The 18,611-nt window shown below is 42.0% G+C and overlaps 1 protein-coding gene and 1 long non-coding RNA gene across 14 annotated transcripts in view; one reads left to right on the top strand and one right to left on the bottom strand.

The window, feature by feature from the left end:
- Nucleotides 1–18,611, bottom strand: part of FOXP1 (forkhead box P1) — a 543,747-nt gene that overhangs the window by 427,311 nt on the left and 97,825 nt on the right. For 2 of the 13 annotated variants that reach the window (XM_082209682.1, XM_082209679.1), the window contains exon 4: nucleotides 16,160–16,245. The exons of the other annotated variants lie outside the window; for them this stretch is intronic. The gene's annotated coding sequence lies outside the window, so the exon portion shown is untranslated. The remainder of the gene's footprint in view (nucleotides 1–16,159; nucleotides 16,246–18,611) is intronic. 13 annotated transcript variants of the gene reach the window in all.
- The window catches only part of LOC309525538, a 180,897-nt gene that overhangs the window by 134,106 nt on the left and 28,180 nt on the right, over nucleotides 1–18,611 (top strand). The window lies entirely within an intron of this gene.

The raw sequence follows: 18,611 nt of genomic DNA, 5'->3' as shown, positions 1-18,611 counted from the left end.
TTATTACTCTTAAGCCTTTCAATATACAATCACTTTCCAAGAGTCCTTGATCGCACAAGATTTCACGCAATACCTCTGGAATTCTTTTGATGAATCTCAGGTCAGAATCTCTGAAGTGTTAAAAGAAAAAGAAAGGGGGGGGGAACCCTTCACCTTTTAACTCTCTTCTGTAAAAGACTGCACGTCTATATAACTATATAGATAGAGATATATGGAATACAGAATTTGCCTTCTCATGTTCCTGCGAATAATATGATAGGTTAGCTACATTATCGTTATTCAAATGAAATTTTGAATACTTTTTTATAACGCCGTTTTCTTTTCCTACAGCCTGACGAAAACCCCACCCCATAATAACACAGCCTTAAAGCAATCTGTTACGATGGACCATTTTACTTATTCTACAATTTCTTACCCAAATTACACAGGTATAATTATTTTGACACTGTAATGAAAAGAAAATGGGATTTGGGCACTGTGGGTTTATCTAATAACACTATTTCTTGCCAGACTTCACAGCTCTGACAGTCACAAAGAGCCCTGTCCATTCCAATAGGAAATATTTGATTTTACTGTAGGAACATTATTTATTTTCACCAAGTTGCTATTATCAGAAAGGATATGATAGCTGAATAATAAAAATGAAATCAAGAAATTCTGGTGTTTCAAGGCTTTATTTTTTCCCCTGCTCTCACTTTTGACATTTTCTTCCCCTGGAGAGACAAGATAAAGTGCTGTCATAAATGGGTGACTTTTCTTGTCAAATGACAGATTTGATTCTCCATGGCAACCACAAATCAAGGTGCTAGTCTGAATTAAAGCTTCTCTTAAAAGGCGTCTTTATGTTTATAAAATGAATTTAAATTAAATGGGTATTAGGTACAGGGCTTTTTTTTTTTAACCTCAATTTATTTATTGACTAAGGAGCTCTCTGCCGTATGCAGCATATTTGCATTTTAAGGAAAGGCAACATATTGTCCTGGCAGATGCACAAACAAAGCAAGTTACAAGGTCATGCTACATATACTAGTTTACAGTACTATGAATGGTATACAGATGGACAGCAAGCAGTTAAGAGGCACTTAAATATTGGAAAAAGCACAAAAATTACCTACGGGGTAACAGATGAAGGAAGTCTCTTCTCATCCTGTAACACTGCTTTCTTCCAGAGAGTTAATAAAGAGTCGTGTAATTGTCATAAACAGAATGCCAAAAAAGCCGGAAAAAACCATAATTAATCAGATGCCTCATTCTGTGCCCTTATGCAATCTTACTATAGATCACGAAACTTCAATTGCAGATGGGTTTTATTCTGATTTCTAAAGTCATCCCAATTATTTTGTTTTAGAAGAATTCAAAATCAGGTTCCAGCATTAAACAACAACAACAACAGCTCCCCTTTTCATTACAACATTTAACCGACACACACACATTTAAAAATAAAAATAAGAAGACAATTGGTTGAATCACGCTTCAGTTAGGCATTATGTTAGCCTATTGGTTTATTTTATTTTATTTCCATAAAGGGTGAAATAACAGAAACAAACGATAGCTCTTGGTCTTAGTTACAATCTTGAAGTAAGACTTATTGCCCAGAATTCTTCTTTAGAAAAAGTTGCCACATTTTATACCAATGTAATACACAACTCAGAGGTGGTAGAGGAGGAAGTCAGAGACTGTAAAATGCCAAATTCATATACTGAAGCCCTCTAGAAAGTAGCAAGCACCAGGGGAGCCCTTGCCTCGTACCTGCCAGGCATGTGCAGAATAAGACAGGGCAGTCCAGCAGACGTCTAACATAATCCAAAACAGATAAAAAGTTTTTTTTCCTCCCCTGGATATATTGGTGGTTACTACAATCCAGCCTCCATATATACCACCCTTGTAAGCTCTGCCAAATTTGACTTTAAGCTTTCTGAAGTTAAAGGGAGTTTATCCTGTATTAACAGAAGATCTTCTCACATTTTTTTTGAAGTTATTACATATCCTTTTATCCAAAATTACAGTTTTAAGCAGCAGGAAAAGCTTTGCTCCAGCAGGATGAAGAAAAGGGGATATGATTCCTGCTAAGGCTGTATTAAATTCAAAACTGGCATGCTGGTTGGGAGAGAATGTCTTAAAGACTACGACCTACAGATGATGGAGCCAGCAAGAGGAGGTGAAAGGCCCAAGTACCTGTACTGCGCTTTTTGATAAACTGTTCCACAGCAATCATGAAGGCTCACTTTGGCAATACAGTCATACCTTGGGTTACAGACGCTTCAGGTTGCGCATTTACGGGTTACGGATGCGCCAAAATCCGGAGGTACTGGAATGGCTTCCTTCCGGGTTTCGGGACTCGCACATGCGCAGAAGCACTAAATCCATGCACAAAAGCACTGAATCACAACCCCCACGTGCGCAGACGCAGCGCTGTGGGTTGCGAACGCTGCGGGTTGCGAACGTGCCTCCCGCAAGGATCACGTTCGCAAACCAAGCATCCACTGTACCCACTTCTTGAGGTTTTTTTTCCCTCTAGGTACTACCACTGTTGCTACCACTGCTGTGTTGTAACACTGGCATACAACAATGATATTGCTTCCTCCCTGCAATGATTGTGGGTGAACAGATGTAGGAAATGTAATATCAAAATGAAAAATCCACAGAGAATTTGGCGGTTCTTCAGTGAAGGAAGTTTACTGTGTGTGTAAGAAGAATCAGTTTGCCTATGTACCATGCTAAAGACTTGCCCAACAGGTAAACAAGATATTGAGCATGAGATAAGCACTTACCTCTACAGGGTGCCAGGGATATGGGCCTAGCACATGGGTGGCCATTGTGGTTCCCGTGGGCCCACCAACACTTCCTATGGTGTCTACAGTAGTTCTCAGTAAATATCCCCTCAAAGAGCCACAGTGCACAATAGACTGCTTGCTCTTCCTGTTTTCAATGGCTTAAACCAGGCATGTCCAAAGTGCATTTCGGGGGCCCAATCCCACTGGTCAGTTTAATCCGGCCCCTGTGGGTGAAAGGTCAGCAACTGCAACTTTGGTTGGCCCTTTGGTTAGCCCTATTATCGGCCCTCACGGCCCTTCACTTCATCAAATCTGGCCCTTTTTGAAAAAAGTTTGGACACCACTGGAGCCTTAAACTATACCACATTGAACATGCCCAGATTTCACTGGATCTCAGGATTGGACAACCACCTTCCCTTCCCTTCCGAACAGAGAAAAGGGGGTCAAACAGTGTCTCTCTGTGAGTATGGCAGCGGTTGACGTACAGTACATACATTTTCCACATCAGTTTGTCAACCTGCTTCTTTCTCAGCTCCCTCAGGAGGAGAAGCAGTGGTTTCACCCCAGCACCCAATGCGGCTTGTTCCTCTGCGTGCCAGGGCTGGTGGCGGAGGGTGCCAGGCACAGTCAAGCCCCACCTGTGATATGCCACTGGGTGAAGGCGTCATCATGCTCTGGCCCTCACACAGGTCCTGGGAGATTTATCAATACATTGCCCAGGCCTAATGAAGAATGGCAAAAATATTTTGGTAGAGGGTATCAAGAGATCAAAGAGGGATTTGGAGACTGGAAAAGGCAGGTCATCAGTAAAGCTCATAAATGAAAATCACTCTGGAATGGGTCGTTGCCAGGAACTTTTGTCTAAAAATTATGATACGGGGAAAGCTGTAATTGCCCTATAGTGCAATGCAAAATGTAAGCTACATCAGAACATCCTTCTAAGTATTGTCTAAGACAGAAGTCTTATTACAGTGGTACAGTATGGCTTTTAATCTTTCTAACTTGTTACAGCATTCAAGTAAGGGCCATTAGTCAAGAATACAACACGGTATAGCCTACTTTGCTAACTCCAATGGTGTTTGACAAAGCAAGCATCTAGTTTTACTACTGTAAAATAACTCAGGACTGATGAGCTGGTAGGGATTCCTTATTCTTGCTCCTTGTGAGAACAAACTCTCTTTTCCAACAATTACATTCTATTACAGCTCCCTAAAAGATACTTAGCAGGCCTCTGTCTTCTTAATGCAGCGGCAGCATCACCATCTTGGGTTGATAATTGTTGACTGAAATACTGCATTTTAAGAGCTTTGAGGGGTATAGAAAGTAATCTGAAAACCACTATGTAAACCTTTGTTACATAAAATCAGGAGACACTTTGCTAATGTAGCACGGTAAATGTAAAATGTTCATTAAAATAAGCCAAGCTCATAAAAGAAATGTGAATTTTATTAGCAAGGCAGCAGAATCTTTTAGGGTTTTATCGTGCAAAAGAAAGAAACAGACAAAGAAGAAAAGGGGAGTTCTACCTATTTTTACTCACATTGTAATCCGATTACAGTGTTTAGATGTATCTATCACAGCAACTATATATTTTGACTCAAGAAATGCTTGTGGAAATATAAAAAAATGGTTAACTTCAAACAACACCTTCCTGAAAATCCCCTGTACTTCTAAAAGCACACTTCTTCCCATGGTCCAGGGTTGACATGTCCCCAATCTGACACCTTTTTGTAAAAACACTACATATGCACATAGGTAAAAAAATAACAACTCCATCCCAGGTTATGAGACTTTTAAAAGCCATATATAAATGAGCAAACAGGGTTCACAGTGGCTGCTGAGATCAAGTACATAGAACATATCTGTATATGAGATGTCTTCCATTCGAGAACAGAATGAGAAATAGCATGTAAGCAAGCAAGTTAGTTTACACACTGACTGCATTCAGATGTAACACTTAACTATTGTTAAGCAAACTGGCCTGTGTAGGGGCTGAACGCTGAGATCTCTCACTTCATGCCTCCCTTCCTCCAGCAGGAGGCTAGTTCTTGGGTTCCCAGTCGCTGCTTACTTTGAAGACACAAGCCATGAGTGCTAGCTAGTTCAGGCATAACAATAAGCCAGAGATGCTCTGTGATTTGTTTCCCCACTGGAAGAGCAGGACTCCTTGGGATACATGCACCAGCTAGCACGCACCTTGTGCAATGGCTAATTTTCCTAATCATAGTTAATGGCTTACCACTATGTCCTCTGTTGGGGCATTTTCTGTCCTATAACCACAGGATTCATTGGACTTGGTTGGCTAGTTCTAAGTTTACAGTAGAGAATATGAGTAAGAAAAGGGTCTCCTTGGAGGCTAGGAAAAATGATCAACACTCTGAACGAAGTATGTGCGCATGTGAATTTTAAACAATAAAAGAGACTTATTCCTGAGGAAAAGTGCATAGGGAAAGGCCACAATAAGCCATACTTCTGAGTAGGAGTTAGATATTTGAAATCTAAGGAAGATATCCCCTTGCTTCATAGAAACCCACCCCTACACCTACACTGCAGTATTAAGCAGTTGGTAATTTTGAATGTGCAAACTGTAAGCTAAAATATGCAAAGAGGCCAGCCCCCTCCCATGAAACAGGCCTTACTGCTCCCTGTTTATGCCCTGCTTCCATTACACCCCATCCTCTGTTGTTTCCCATGCCAGAATTAACACTGCAAGTCTCTCAGGGCAGAGAGCTGTAGCTGGCTGACAGGGATGATCAGCTACTTGTTATCAGCATGTAATAGGCAATCAATATTAATTGTAAAGGTAAAAAGGTAAAGGGCCCCTAGACAGTTAAGTCCAGTCAAATACGACTATGGGATGTGGCGCTCATCTCGCTTTCAGGCCGAGGAAGCCAGTGTTTGACTGCAGACCACATGACTAAACAGCTTCTGGCACGATGACGGAAGCCAGAGCGCATGGAAACACAGTGGTACCTATTTATCCGCTTGCACTGGTATGCTTTCAAACTGCTAGGTTGGCAAAAGCTGGGACAGAGTAACAGGAGCTCACCCTATCGTGCATATTTGAACCACCAACCTTCGGACTGGCAAGCCTAAGAGGCTCAGGGGTTTAGACCACAGTGCCTGGTCAGCCATTAGTTCCAGACATTCAGCAGTACCACATCTTAAATCCAGATCTGGGATTCAGATATGTGGAGTCTGTGTAAAAACATTTGCTGTATGAGAATTCAAACCACAGAACATCTTGGCAAGGCTGCATTCTCCCTATTGGCATCACAGATGTCATGCCATTGACATCTGTTTTCTTACTTTAATCTGTATTGTTAAGACATAGGGTTTGTTAAGACGTGCAATTTAGAGATCAAAAGCTATGGGGATGCAAAATTTCTGCAACAGTTTAATGCTGCTAGATAAATGCAATCCCAATAAGGCGCTGCAGCCACCCAGAGTGTAGATGATTTGTACTTCGTCTTCCAGCCCTTGGTGTAGCTCTTCAAGCCTACCTAGACATTCAACCCACAGTGCCAGGCATCTTCTACAGAGTTTCTCACATAGTTGGCATACGAAATAATTGGAGAGAGACCAGAGGCAATTCCTAAGAGGGGAGGAAAAGCTAGATTCCTTGAACAAAATTCACTTCCAAGCATGACAATCTGGCTGTGAGCTGGTAGAAAATACTACTGTATGTGCTCTTAAAATAGAATGGCTGCGTGTCTATAGGACACAGAAACAAGCTATGGGATGATGTCTAAATATGGTACGTTGGGGGTCAGACACCAGGTCTGCCCTTCCCAGATCCACTTAGGATCAGATCCAAACCTCCCTGGAGTTTAGGCCAATCCAAAATGGGTTTGTTTTGACACATACTTACATAGTGCCCTTCTCCATCTCCTGTTCCTTTTCCAATAATTCCTTGGCAACAGGGCGACATGGAAAGTGCCAGAGCTCTGTTGCAGTAATAAGCCTTAGATTCTTCTACAGCTATGCTCTGCAGCATCCAGGGTTCTCGGAGTTTATAGGTGCTGCTGCAAGCATGCAAAGAAGTATCCAGGGACAACAGGAACCTTAGGGCAGTGCTGTGTATGTTTGCCACAGCATCCAGAAATGCTGTGGATCGCAAAAACTACACACACACACCCTAAGATGCTTACTATCTCTAGAAGTTTGTGACAGACCCTATGGCCCAATTAAGACCTTATTACACTGCCTGTTCTGAGCTCTCCCCTCTGCCACCACATGCAAAAATGTGATGAAAACAACAGTGGGGCTCATGTCAGGATGCTGCAGTATTATTTACTAATTTATCACCCACTTTTCTGCCAAGAATTGATATCAACATGCCTGGCAATGGTTATAATTTATCACAAAAGATACAATGGAAGCTATTGAGGATACATGAGGGTGTGGAGCCCATGCCACATAATTACTGGGGAGCAGAACCACACCACTAGCCATGCCTCTGAGCTCACGTAGCTTCCTTGCCCTGCCTCTGACTTCCATACATTCAGCATGGATATCTGCAGAGAGACCTATACTTCAACCTCTATGGCCTCCTGTCCCCCAAAAACAGTACTTCTGTCTTGTCAGGATTCAACCTCAATCTGTTAGCCGCTATCCAACCTCCAACCGCCTCCAGGCACTCAAACAGGACCTTCACTGCCTTCACTGGTTCTGATTTGAAAGAGAGGTAGAGCTGGGTATCATCCGCATACTGATGAACACCCAGCCCAAATCCCCTGATGATCTCTCCCAGCGGCTTCATGTAGATGTTGAAAAGCATGGGGGAGAGGACAGAACCCTGAGGCACCCCACAAGTGAGAGCCCAGGGGTCTGAACACTCATCCCCCCCACCACTTTCTGAACACGGCCCAGGAGGAAGGAGCAGAACCACTGTATGACAGTGCCCCCAGCTCCCAGCCCCTCAAGACGGTCCAGAAGGATGTTATGGTTGATGGTATCAAACGCCGCTGAGAGATCCAGCAGAACTAGGAAACAGCTCTCACCTTTGTCCCTAGCCCACCGGAGATCATCAACCAGAGCGACCAAGGCAGTTTCAGTCCCATGATGAGGCCTGAATCCCGACTGGAAGGGATCCAAATGGTCCGCTTCTTCCAGGCGTGCCTGGAGTTGTTCAGCAACCACTCGCTCAATCACCTTGCCCAAGAATGGAAGATTTGAGACTGGGCGATAGTTGGCCATCGTGGCCACATCTAAAGATGTTTTTTTAAGAAGCAGTTTAATAACCACCTCTTTCAGCGGGTCTGGGAACGCTCCCTCATGGAGGGAAGCATTCACCACCCCATCGCCCAGTCCTTCCCGGCTAGCTTTTATAAGCCAGAATGGGCAAGGATCCAGGAGACAGGTGGTTGGTTTCACTCGTCCAAGCAGCCTGTCCACATCCTCGGGGGTAACAGATTGGAATTGATCCCACACAACTTGACTAGACAGGACTCTAGCACTCTCCCGCCCCGGCCCTTCTCCCACGGTGGAGTCTACCTCTTCTCGAATCTGAGCGACTTTATCTGCAAAAAACTTTGCAAAGTCACTGCAGGAGATCATGTGGCCCGTACTGGGCCCTTATGGAGCAGGTGGTTCCGCTAAATTGTGAACCACCTGAAAGCGTCTCCTGCTGCTGTTTTCCGCAGATGCAATAGAGGCGGTGAAGAAAGTCTTCTTCGCCGTCGCTATCGCCACTTGGTAGGCTCGACATTGAGCTCTAACCCGTTTCCGGTCAGATTCAGAATGGGTTATCTGCCACCGGCGCTCTAGCCGTCTCAACGATTGTTTCATTGCCCTCAGATCCGTGGAAAACCACGGGGCTGTCCTGGCTCCATGCAATCGGAGAGGGCGCTTTGGAGCCAAACAGTCACATTCCAGCGGGCCACCAGGGAATCAGCTGAAAGGCCATCAACATGGGATAAAACATCCCCTACCACTCTCTGGAAACCATTTGGATCCATTAAGTGGCGGGGGCGGACCATCTGAATCAGTCCCACCTCCCTGCAGAGGGGAAGGGTCGCGGAGAAGTCCAGTTGCACCAGGAAGTGAACTGACCATGGCACTTCTTTGGTTTCGCTTTTACTTAGTGTCAGATCACCAACATCCATAGAGGTGAACACCAGGTCTAAGGCATGCCCGTGGCTATGAGTTGGGCCAGACTTATTCAGGGACAGCCCCATGGAGGCCATGCTTTCCACAAAGTCCCGAGCGGCCCCTTGTAAGGCCATGTTGGCATGGATGTTAAAATCCCCTAGGACAACCAAACTAGGTGTCTCCAGGAGGACATCCGCCACGACCTGAAGCAGCTCGGGCAGGGAATCCTTGGTGCAGCGGGGAGGTCGGTACACCAATAGGAATCCTGTACTGCCCCTATTGCCCAACTTCCAGAACATGCACTCAGAGAACTGGGTCTTTCCAATAGGGCGCCTAGTGCAAACTAATGACTTCCTAAAAATCACTGCAACCCCCCTCCCCACCCACAAGGCCTGGGTTGCTGTGCGTAAGAGAACCCTGGTGGACAAGCAGCGGCAAGGACAGGCCCATCTGCTTCATCCAACCAAGTTTCTGTTACATCTTACTTTTCTGTTAGATCTTACTTTTTAGCAGGTATTTCAGATGCATCCCTAACTGTTACAACACAAAGAGTGAATTGCTAACCTAGGTATCTCTTCTCAGCTGCTATCAGAGATGTGTCCTAAAGCAAGAACTGTGTGCCAGCAATTTGCACTGCTCATTTTTAACAGGTATGCATGGGCTCCTAACATCTACGTTGCCCACGAAAAATTAAAGGCCAAACAGACCTTGAATTCAACAGATATTACGTTGAGAAATGTTTTTGAACCCGCGTTGATCAAATACTCTTGAGCAATGCTTCAAGTACTGTGAAGGTTCACACTTCCATCTGTTAATTCTTAACTGCCATGTTTGTCTTGCTGAGGCTATGTCAAACAAGAAAAAGAAATGGATATGTGCTTAATTTCTCAGAATATGGTTGAACTCAATTAAACATTTTATAGGGGTCCTTTTTTTAGGGGACAGTGGAGGATTATTAAATACTTCTGGCCACGGATTCTGTAAATTAAAACTGATTATATTCAAGTGTTGCAAAGGCCTGTTTCAGACATCAACCGCAAAACCAACCATAAACCATTGTTATTTAGAGTACATCACAGGTTTGTGCATTCTTCCTCCCCCCTCAGTCCATGCATTTACCACATCTTTTTTGTGATTATCAGTGAGCTATGATTTACTGTGATGTCAGAATTATCATAAAAAATAGTTTAGCTGGTTTCAATCTCTAGTTTGAGAGTGAACTGCAGTTACACTGGGTGAAGGCATCTCACAAAAACCTTATCGGTAACCACCAAAGAGAGGTGGACATTTGCATGGGACAGAAGACAAGGAATGCAAATGGTTGTACAAATTCTTAAGGCTTGATCTGATGACTTGGTGATGTGACATCTGAATCTACACACTGGCTGAAAAGGCAGGAAATCCTGTGGCTGTTTTGGCCACATTTATTGCATAACAAATTCAAAGCATGAGCTTTCGTGTGCATGCACACTTCTTCAGATACACTTCTTCTGTGTATCTGAAGAAGTGTGCATGCACACGAAAGCTCATACCAAGAACTAACTTAGTTGGTCTTTAAGGTGCTACTGGAAGGAATTTTTTTATTTTTACTATGGCAGACCAACACGGCTACCTATCTGTAAATTCAAAGCGTATAAGAATGCATTTTCAAATAAAATAGCTGTTTTCTTAATGCTATCAATACTGTTGAATTTATTGCTGCTCCTTGGTGTTTGTTAGTGCCTATGGTTAGATTTTGATGTTGATGAATTATTTTGTGTTCTATTTTCTGGAAGCAACCGTGTGAGAGCTTAGCTCTAAAAGGAGACTTAAAATATTTTAAATAAATAAATATTGACAAGAAATCACATGAAATGCGTTGAGTTGGCAACAGCAGATCTGGATTTGCTTGATTGCTTAACTATAAAGTTAGCAATATATTTTGGAGGACCTCTAACATGGACCATATGGCATTATGCCACGCATAAATAAAAATATGCTAGAGCAGGTGGGCTGGTTTAAATTTTATCTCACGGGTTAAATGTGGCTTGCTAAGCTACCAAGAAGCATTTGTTCTAAGTATATTACAAAGCAATTAACATAAGTTCAAAGATGTGGATTTCAGAAATCCGATATCCTGCTTATTTTTAAACTCCATGCAGAATTTTTTACTTTAAGCTTAACAAAATGCCAGGAGTTTGAAATCAATAAATGTTCACCCAAAGTTTAAAATAGTTTCAAGCATTGCACCTGTTTTCAGGGGCCTCTCCGATTTGTGTAGTCTTACAGTTCCCTTTCCTGACTTTTTAAGATGGACTTATTATCCTGCTCTTGGGCAGTGGCCACACAAAGAGATGAAGACTGTAGATGTGAGTGCAGATGAAAACCTTATTCATTTAAGAACAGAGTTAAGATGAAATATTATAAATGGCTTTCCTAATCTTTATAGATTTTATCCATGATTGTTAACATTATTGGTAAACGTTAAGTTTCATCAAGTCTGAAATCAGGCAGGATGCAAGAGATAGCTAAGCAGGCAGACAGAACTCTCCTTACATGTCCTTCACTGAATAGGAAGTAATTCAAAGTTTGGCTGTACTTATATATAATGCTAAACCTAAACCATGGTTTAGCATGAAGTGCACAAGCAGGAACATGCTTGAATTACGCTTTGGCTTCCTTTTCTTTCCATGGCAAGGTCTTTACCAGATTGTAGAGTTTCCACTAATGTTCATTTGACATACAAACAATAAATTGTAGTTTAAAATACACTCTGGTTAGTTTCTAAGCAAGCTAATTTCAAAACATGGTTTATTAACCTTACTTGTTTAACTAATAGGAGTTTGTTTCTGGTTCAAACTAAATAGCAACTCATGCTTTTGTGAAACTAAATCCTAGTAAAGCTTTCTGGTTCATGTGGTCAGGGGGAGGGGAAGCACATGAACCTGAGGCTTCTCTCGGGCTACCTGCTCATGCATGTGCTGCTAAACCGTGGTTTAGCCTTACATGAGAACCATAGCACTGGGGATACTAAAACTAATGACACCCCCCCCCACCGATTAGGACTAATCAACAACAATTGGCACTGGAAGCTGCACTACTTTGACCTGATGAGAGAAATTGCTGGTTTGACAGTGTCCCTATATCAACATTTTCTGCACAAAGGAAACTTTTGCCTCATGGTATAAACCAACATGTGTTTGGTTCCAATCAAAATTCTTATATTGTCCTCATGTGACACAGAAGTGCAACCAAGAGACATGAGCGGATTTAATTTTTTTATTATTTTTGATGCCATACAAAAAATACCATGTTACTAATCTGACATTTCTGTTGAGTGAAAATTTAATGAATAAATATATTTTTATAGCTTGGAAAAGGTCTCTTAATGTCCTGGGTGTTAGTTGGAAAGGCGTGTGTTAAAGATGGTGATGCATTCATTAGAACTAGATAGCCCTATAAATATAAACAGGGGACATACATTTACAGCCCTGGGCTTCTTATTAGTAATTTCAAAGTGAGAAGATAAGGGATGTTTATGAATACAAGTAATTTATGGTGTTCTGACTGCTAACTATTTATTTATATGAGAAATTACACCCCACACCTTTCCCATATACGTGTGTTATTTAAGGTGGCTTACAATAGTTAAAATCACAATATTAAAGTAACATATTATGGATTCAGGCTAGATCCACTGATCTGAATAATAATTCTATGGACACCTAGTGTGCTGTTAGAGTGGCATTAAAGATATTCTCACCCTCAAAAAAACTATCCCCTTACCAATGAGAAAGAGCAATCGACCCCTTCCCCCCTTCTGCTGGGTGGCAGAGTTTGATTAGATTGAGAGGTCTCATGGCAAAATAGGCTATCGGCCAAACAGGTGGGAAGCTGGCTAGCAATATCTCCTTGGTCATCGTTTGCACGCATTAATCCAACTGTGGTGGGGAATCTGTTGCCCTCCAGATGTTGTGTAGCAACTCCTGTCATTCCCTGGCTGTTGGATGTGCTGGCTGCATTGATGAGAGCTGGAGCCCAACATCTGTGGAGTCATAGGTGCCCCAACACTGAACGGAAACATTAACATTGCAATTGAGTTCAGTGGGGGTTAGTTTTCACATCAACTAAACATAATGTCTGAATCAGCTCAGAGGCTACCTTCAAATCATTATTTGCCTGATTTCCTCTATTCAGCATCACTTAAAGGTAAAGGGTAAAGGGACCCCTGACCGTTAGGTCCAGTTGCGGATGACTCTGGGGTTGCGGCGCTCATCTCGCTTTATTGGCTGAGGGAGCCAGCATACAGCTTCTGGGTCATTTGGCCAGCATGACTGAGCCGCTTTCTGGCGAACCAGAGCAGCACACGGAAACACCATTTACCTTCCCGCCAGAGCGGTACCTATTTATCTACTTGCACTTTGACATGCTTTTGAACTGCTAGGCTGGCAGGAGCAGGGACCGAGCAACGGGAGCTCACCCCGTCGCGGGGATTCGAACCGCCAACCTTCTGACTGGCAAGTCCTAGGCTCTGTGGTTTAACCCACAGCGCCACCCGTGTCCCTTTTTCAGCATCACTTAGGGCTGGCTAAAAACCAGCAGCTGTGCAGAGGAGGGGAGCACTGTGGCACCCTCCTGGCAGTGATAGTGGAATGTGTTTATCAGGACAAGGAAGCAGTGAGGTTGGGGGTAGGGTTCTCCAGGCTGGATGTCCCAGCCTGCAGGTGAATGCACTACTGCTGCTAAAATCTTGCATCAAACTTCTTAACTCAGCATTATGTTAGAACAATGCAAAAGGCCATTATCACCGCCATCATCGTTAACAAGATGTACAGCTAGATACCATCAGCATATACTACTGCAGTTGTACCAGTCTCACGATATTCCCAGCTAGCGCTGCATACAATTACAGCAAGGGAGTGAACAGCAGTTCTAGTTCTCACCAATTGGCTTCTGACAACTCAAAACCCTGAAAACATTTTCTTCTGTGGCGATGCTCTGAATTTTTGAATGGTGTTCCTCTAGCCCTTTCACAAAACTACAATATTAAGGATTATAATTTTATTATTTGAGAGCCATGAAGGATGAAACAGATTTGAAACTGCTTTACCTGTGTAGTGAGAAGGCATCAACAGTTCCAAAGGCTTCGGGAATCTATGCTCAGAATGAAAACAGTTCATGGGATAATATGGAAGCCCTGTCTATATGGTCCCTCTACAAAACACATATAAGCTAATTATGCTTATATGTAGTGGGTGACAACCATCCTCTTTAAATGTTTAAATAGATGGTAGATAGATAGATGAGCAAGAGATACAAATAGATTTAAATCTTATATTTATATTTCCCCCGATCAAATATTATTATATGCAGTTTCCAGCTCTGACCCACCTTAAGACAGGGTGAGTTAAAAATCTAAACAAAAAACCCACACACATAATAATCATTAATAAAAACCAACTGCACAGCATTCAACTTATCTGTGATTGTTGATCATAGTAATCATCATTACATAATTCATAGTTTTTACACCATTTAACAAATAACTTTAGCTCCAGTGAGCAGGTTTATTCGAATGATAGGACATCGCTTAATCTTCATCTAACGTTTTTCTAAAAATGCTTGTTAAAATGTGCAAGGAAGGGTTGCTTGCAGCACAATATAGCTATACCTTTCCTTATTTTTTGCAACACTTCTACTACATAATTCTCCAACCCTGCCCTGAGGTAGATGGACCAACGATCTGACTCAGTATAAGGCGGCTTCCTAATCTTTGCACAGATTCCTTTTGCATTAAGTTATCCCTTACTTTGATGGCCATTTCTGGCTATGAAAAAGCGGCCCTTTTTTCATTTCCCATTTGCAACCAATTTTCATAAAGAAACTGGAGAAAAACACTGGAGAAAATACCTACTTCACCCTTTTCTGCAGCCCATAGCATCCTGCCCAAGACAACTCTTAATTCAGTGGTCATCAGTCTGACAAACAGATGATAAAGAATCAAGGAGAAGAACACAGAAAAGGTCAGCTGTTGATCTCAGGAATTTCCATTGAATCATAGAATTGTAGAGTTGGAAGGGGAACTTTGAGAAGTATTCTCAAAAGAAACAGAAATCTATTTTGACCAGGACTGAGCTGAAGAATTTGGGCCCAGTAATTTTTGTCTGTTTTGAGTGGTGTGGATAGTTACAAATAACAGGTGGGAGTGTTGGCATTCACCAGGCCTCCACAGTTGCCTGTGTTGCTGCTGCATACTGGGACGAAAGGGTCCAGGCAGTGGCAAGGTCAGTGCAGTGCAAATTTACCAGCGGGATCGCCACCACCCGACCCCACTGTCCCCTACCACATGGCTAAGAGTATAACCTGATAGCTCGGAAGCCGTCAGTTCAAATCTTGCCTCGTATATGAATTCATTATGCCAGCCTGCCTATGCACATCTACTCAGAAGTAAGCTCCGCTGAATTAAAAAAGACTCACTCACACCAAAATGCATACAGAATTGCAGCTTAAATAGTCTCCAATAAGCTATCATCTCTTGGCCTACGTCCTCTATATACAATATAGGAGTAACACCTGCTTTATAAAATCACTGAGGTAATATATGTGAAGCACTTTGAAAGCAGCATATAAATGCTAAGTACTGCTATTAAACATTCTGAAAGTGCTGGGATTTGTGTGGGTGGGGTGGAGAGGAATGTCAGTAAGGTTAAATAAATAAATAAATGGTGGGATGGGAGCAAATCCATAGGTGTGGTAAGATTACGAAGGAAATTGGGTGAAGAAGGAAGGATCAAAACGAAGATCACCTTTGTGGCCTGATAATTTTGAGATTACTATGTTGCTGTATAAAAATGTTACCAGTTTACTCAGGTTACTACAATAGCATTATAACAACCCTGACAGCTTGTCGATATTAATAGGCTGGTTTAATGCATTATCAATGCTAATCCAATTTTACTCCTTTCCTGGACTCTACCAGACAACAGAAGAACAAAAATCAGCCTTAGAATGGCTGGGAACTACTGAATAACATTGGCAATACTTATATATTAATGGGAAAAGGCAGCTATGTTGCTACACACCTGCAATTCACTGTCTACTTATGACCTATCTGCCATAAAATTTATCCACTACGTCTTTAAAAAAAGCTTGCCACCAATTTGAAACTCATGTATGTGATCATATATGTATATACAGTCATGCACAAAAACACTATGGACTAAGAATAAAATCCTATACATCAGGGGTGGGGACCCTGGGCCTGCCATGGATCAAATTTGGCCTGAGATGCCATTTTCCCCAACCATGCTCACCTGTCACTTGTGACATCAGTTGATGGGCAGGAGGATAGGCTGCAACTCTACCTTGGTAGCTTACTTCTTTCTCACCTCCCTGTGAGCTGATGGAGAGGGGAGAAATAAAGATGCCTTTTGTAGGAACTGGCTGCAAGCAGGAAGGAATCAGCAAGCACAGGGCAGGCAATGTGGTGCTTCAGAACCCCACACAAGGTATTTTGACAAGTGGATGAGGCAACTCACCTGTCAAGGTTTGCCTCACAGTGGGACCAGAAAAGGATCTGACCCCGCAGAGCCAAAGGGGTTTCCCACCCCTGTTGTGTATGTTTACTTATAAGCTATTAGTTTTGAATGACGCTAACTCCCAGGTAAGTGCGCAATCCTATATCCACATACGTAAGGGGAAGCCTAATTAAATTCATTACTTCTGAGTAGTCATGCATAATATTGTGCTGTAATTTAGTTGCACCTAGCTCCCATTCCTTAGAAGGCACACTAAAGTAAGAGAGATTGAGAAGCACTATTAAAATGAAAATATTCTCTTTTCGCTTTTGTTTCTGGCCTTGTATATCTAATTCACGTAACAATAATTTGATTAAATTTTAATTGGTTATTTTATTTTTAATTGCTCTTATTGTGTTCTCTGGGTTGCTTCGGAGGCCCACGTGGGGTCAAAAAGCACCTGTAAATATTTATATAAACTAAATGAAAAAATGAATTCCTATTGAACTCCAACAAATTATTACTAGTTACATCTTTGAAGGTGAAAAACAATAACTATTTAAATTTTTTTTACTATGTAGCCCCACACATTTTAGACGTCTGAATAACCAAGGTGCATTTTTCTTTTTTAAAATCCTGAGTTTCTCATATGAAGGAGAATAAATCTGTTTAATTCTGCATTTGGTTGCAGAGTAAGCAATTCACTATGGATCATATCCAAAGCTGTATGCTTCAGGAAAGAAGGCAGTTGAGGAGATCTTGTGGAGAGGTCAATTGAAGAGGAACATATCAATTGCAAAGGATAAGGATAAAAAGCAAGTTAAGGATAAGTGTGAGATTAAGTGATCCAGCTTGGTAACAGAAAATGCGGATTGAAAACGAACACAAGGGGAAGCAAAGTATTGTGGTAATACTTAGTCTCTTAATTTGGGAATGAAATACAGATCTTTAGCATGAAAGAATGGCAGGGTGCTATCCACAATCTTTCCTGCTACAGAGTAATACCCCATTCAAATAAGCATATTATTTTATTTAACGACGACTCCTGGATACTAGTATATTAGAGCAATCCTGTCATTCTTCTCCCTTTCCACAGTTATATACAGAAACTGCCTTTTCCCCACCTCCCACGTGAGTCATATACAAATTCTTTCCCTCAAAACTTCATGTCTATATTTTCACACCATACATATTTAGTAGTTTCCTTCTTCTGGGCATCAGAATCTCTTCTAGGCCTGTGCATCTTCCCTTCTCATTTTGAAGTATCAATATACTCATTTCCAATCTATTTAAGATACTGTGTTGATGGCTAGTTAGTTAGTTCTGGGCTGCAGTTTTCACTTCAGCATTTTCTGGTGTTTTCAGTGGCAGAGGGAAAGCTGGCCTGGAACGTTTTTGCTAGTCAGTGGGGAGCATCTATTTCTTTAAAATGTTGTTAAGAAAGGAGACTTACCACAGCAGTTACAGTATGAGGTGGCAGAGGAAAGAATCAAGTCTTTTTTCTTCCTCTTAAAAAAGAAAGAAAAGAAAGACTGAAAGCCACCACTTCAAAAGGCAACAGAGATTATGAGAAGTGTTCCTTTCGGGGAACAGATCAGTGGCTAAACTCACACATTTTGTCTGTTTGCCACCACTAGAAGCACTGACAAAGCTTTCAACCGTTGTTTTTTTTAAGAGAGTTTGACACTCCTCTATGCCATCTCATATCTATTATACTAAGCCCACACCACACAAAAGCCTCCAAAAACGGTCCCTACTTTCACAAATGAATGATCTGAAGAACAGTGCCAGATTTACGTATAAACTAAACAAGCTATAGATTAGGGCCCCACTCTCTTGGGTGCCCCCAAAAACATTAAAGGGGGGGGGGGCTGGATGCACATCTTCAAAATATAATATAAAAAACAAATAAAATAAAACCTACATACAGCAACAGTGTTTTGTGTTGAATAGGCTCCCGTGATGTAAGTAATGGGCCCTGCCTGCTAGCCTGCTCCCTAAAAATATCACTGGTTTGCTCATTTCTATATGTAGGGTTCCTACATTCTGCGTGGACTGGTTACATGGCAACATGTGCAAATGGTTTTAGATACCTATTAGGTCCATAAATTACCATATTCAACACAAAAATCAAAAACAATTTGTTGTTGCCAAAGGACAGCTGGACATATAAAGGGTCCCATTACCATCAGTAGCTTAGGGCCTCATCAAACCTAAATCCGGCCCTGCCAACAAATGTGGTGATGGA

Source organism: Podarcis vaucheri, assembly GCF_965113315.1.
Source record: "Podarcis vaucheri genome assembly, chromosome: 2".
NCBI lineage: Eukaryota > Metazoa > Chordata > Lepidosauria > Squamata > Lacertidae > Podarcis > Podarcis vaucheri.
Note: the sequence above shows the minus strand (reverse complement) of the source record. Positions and strands in the feature narration are given on the sequence as shown.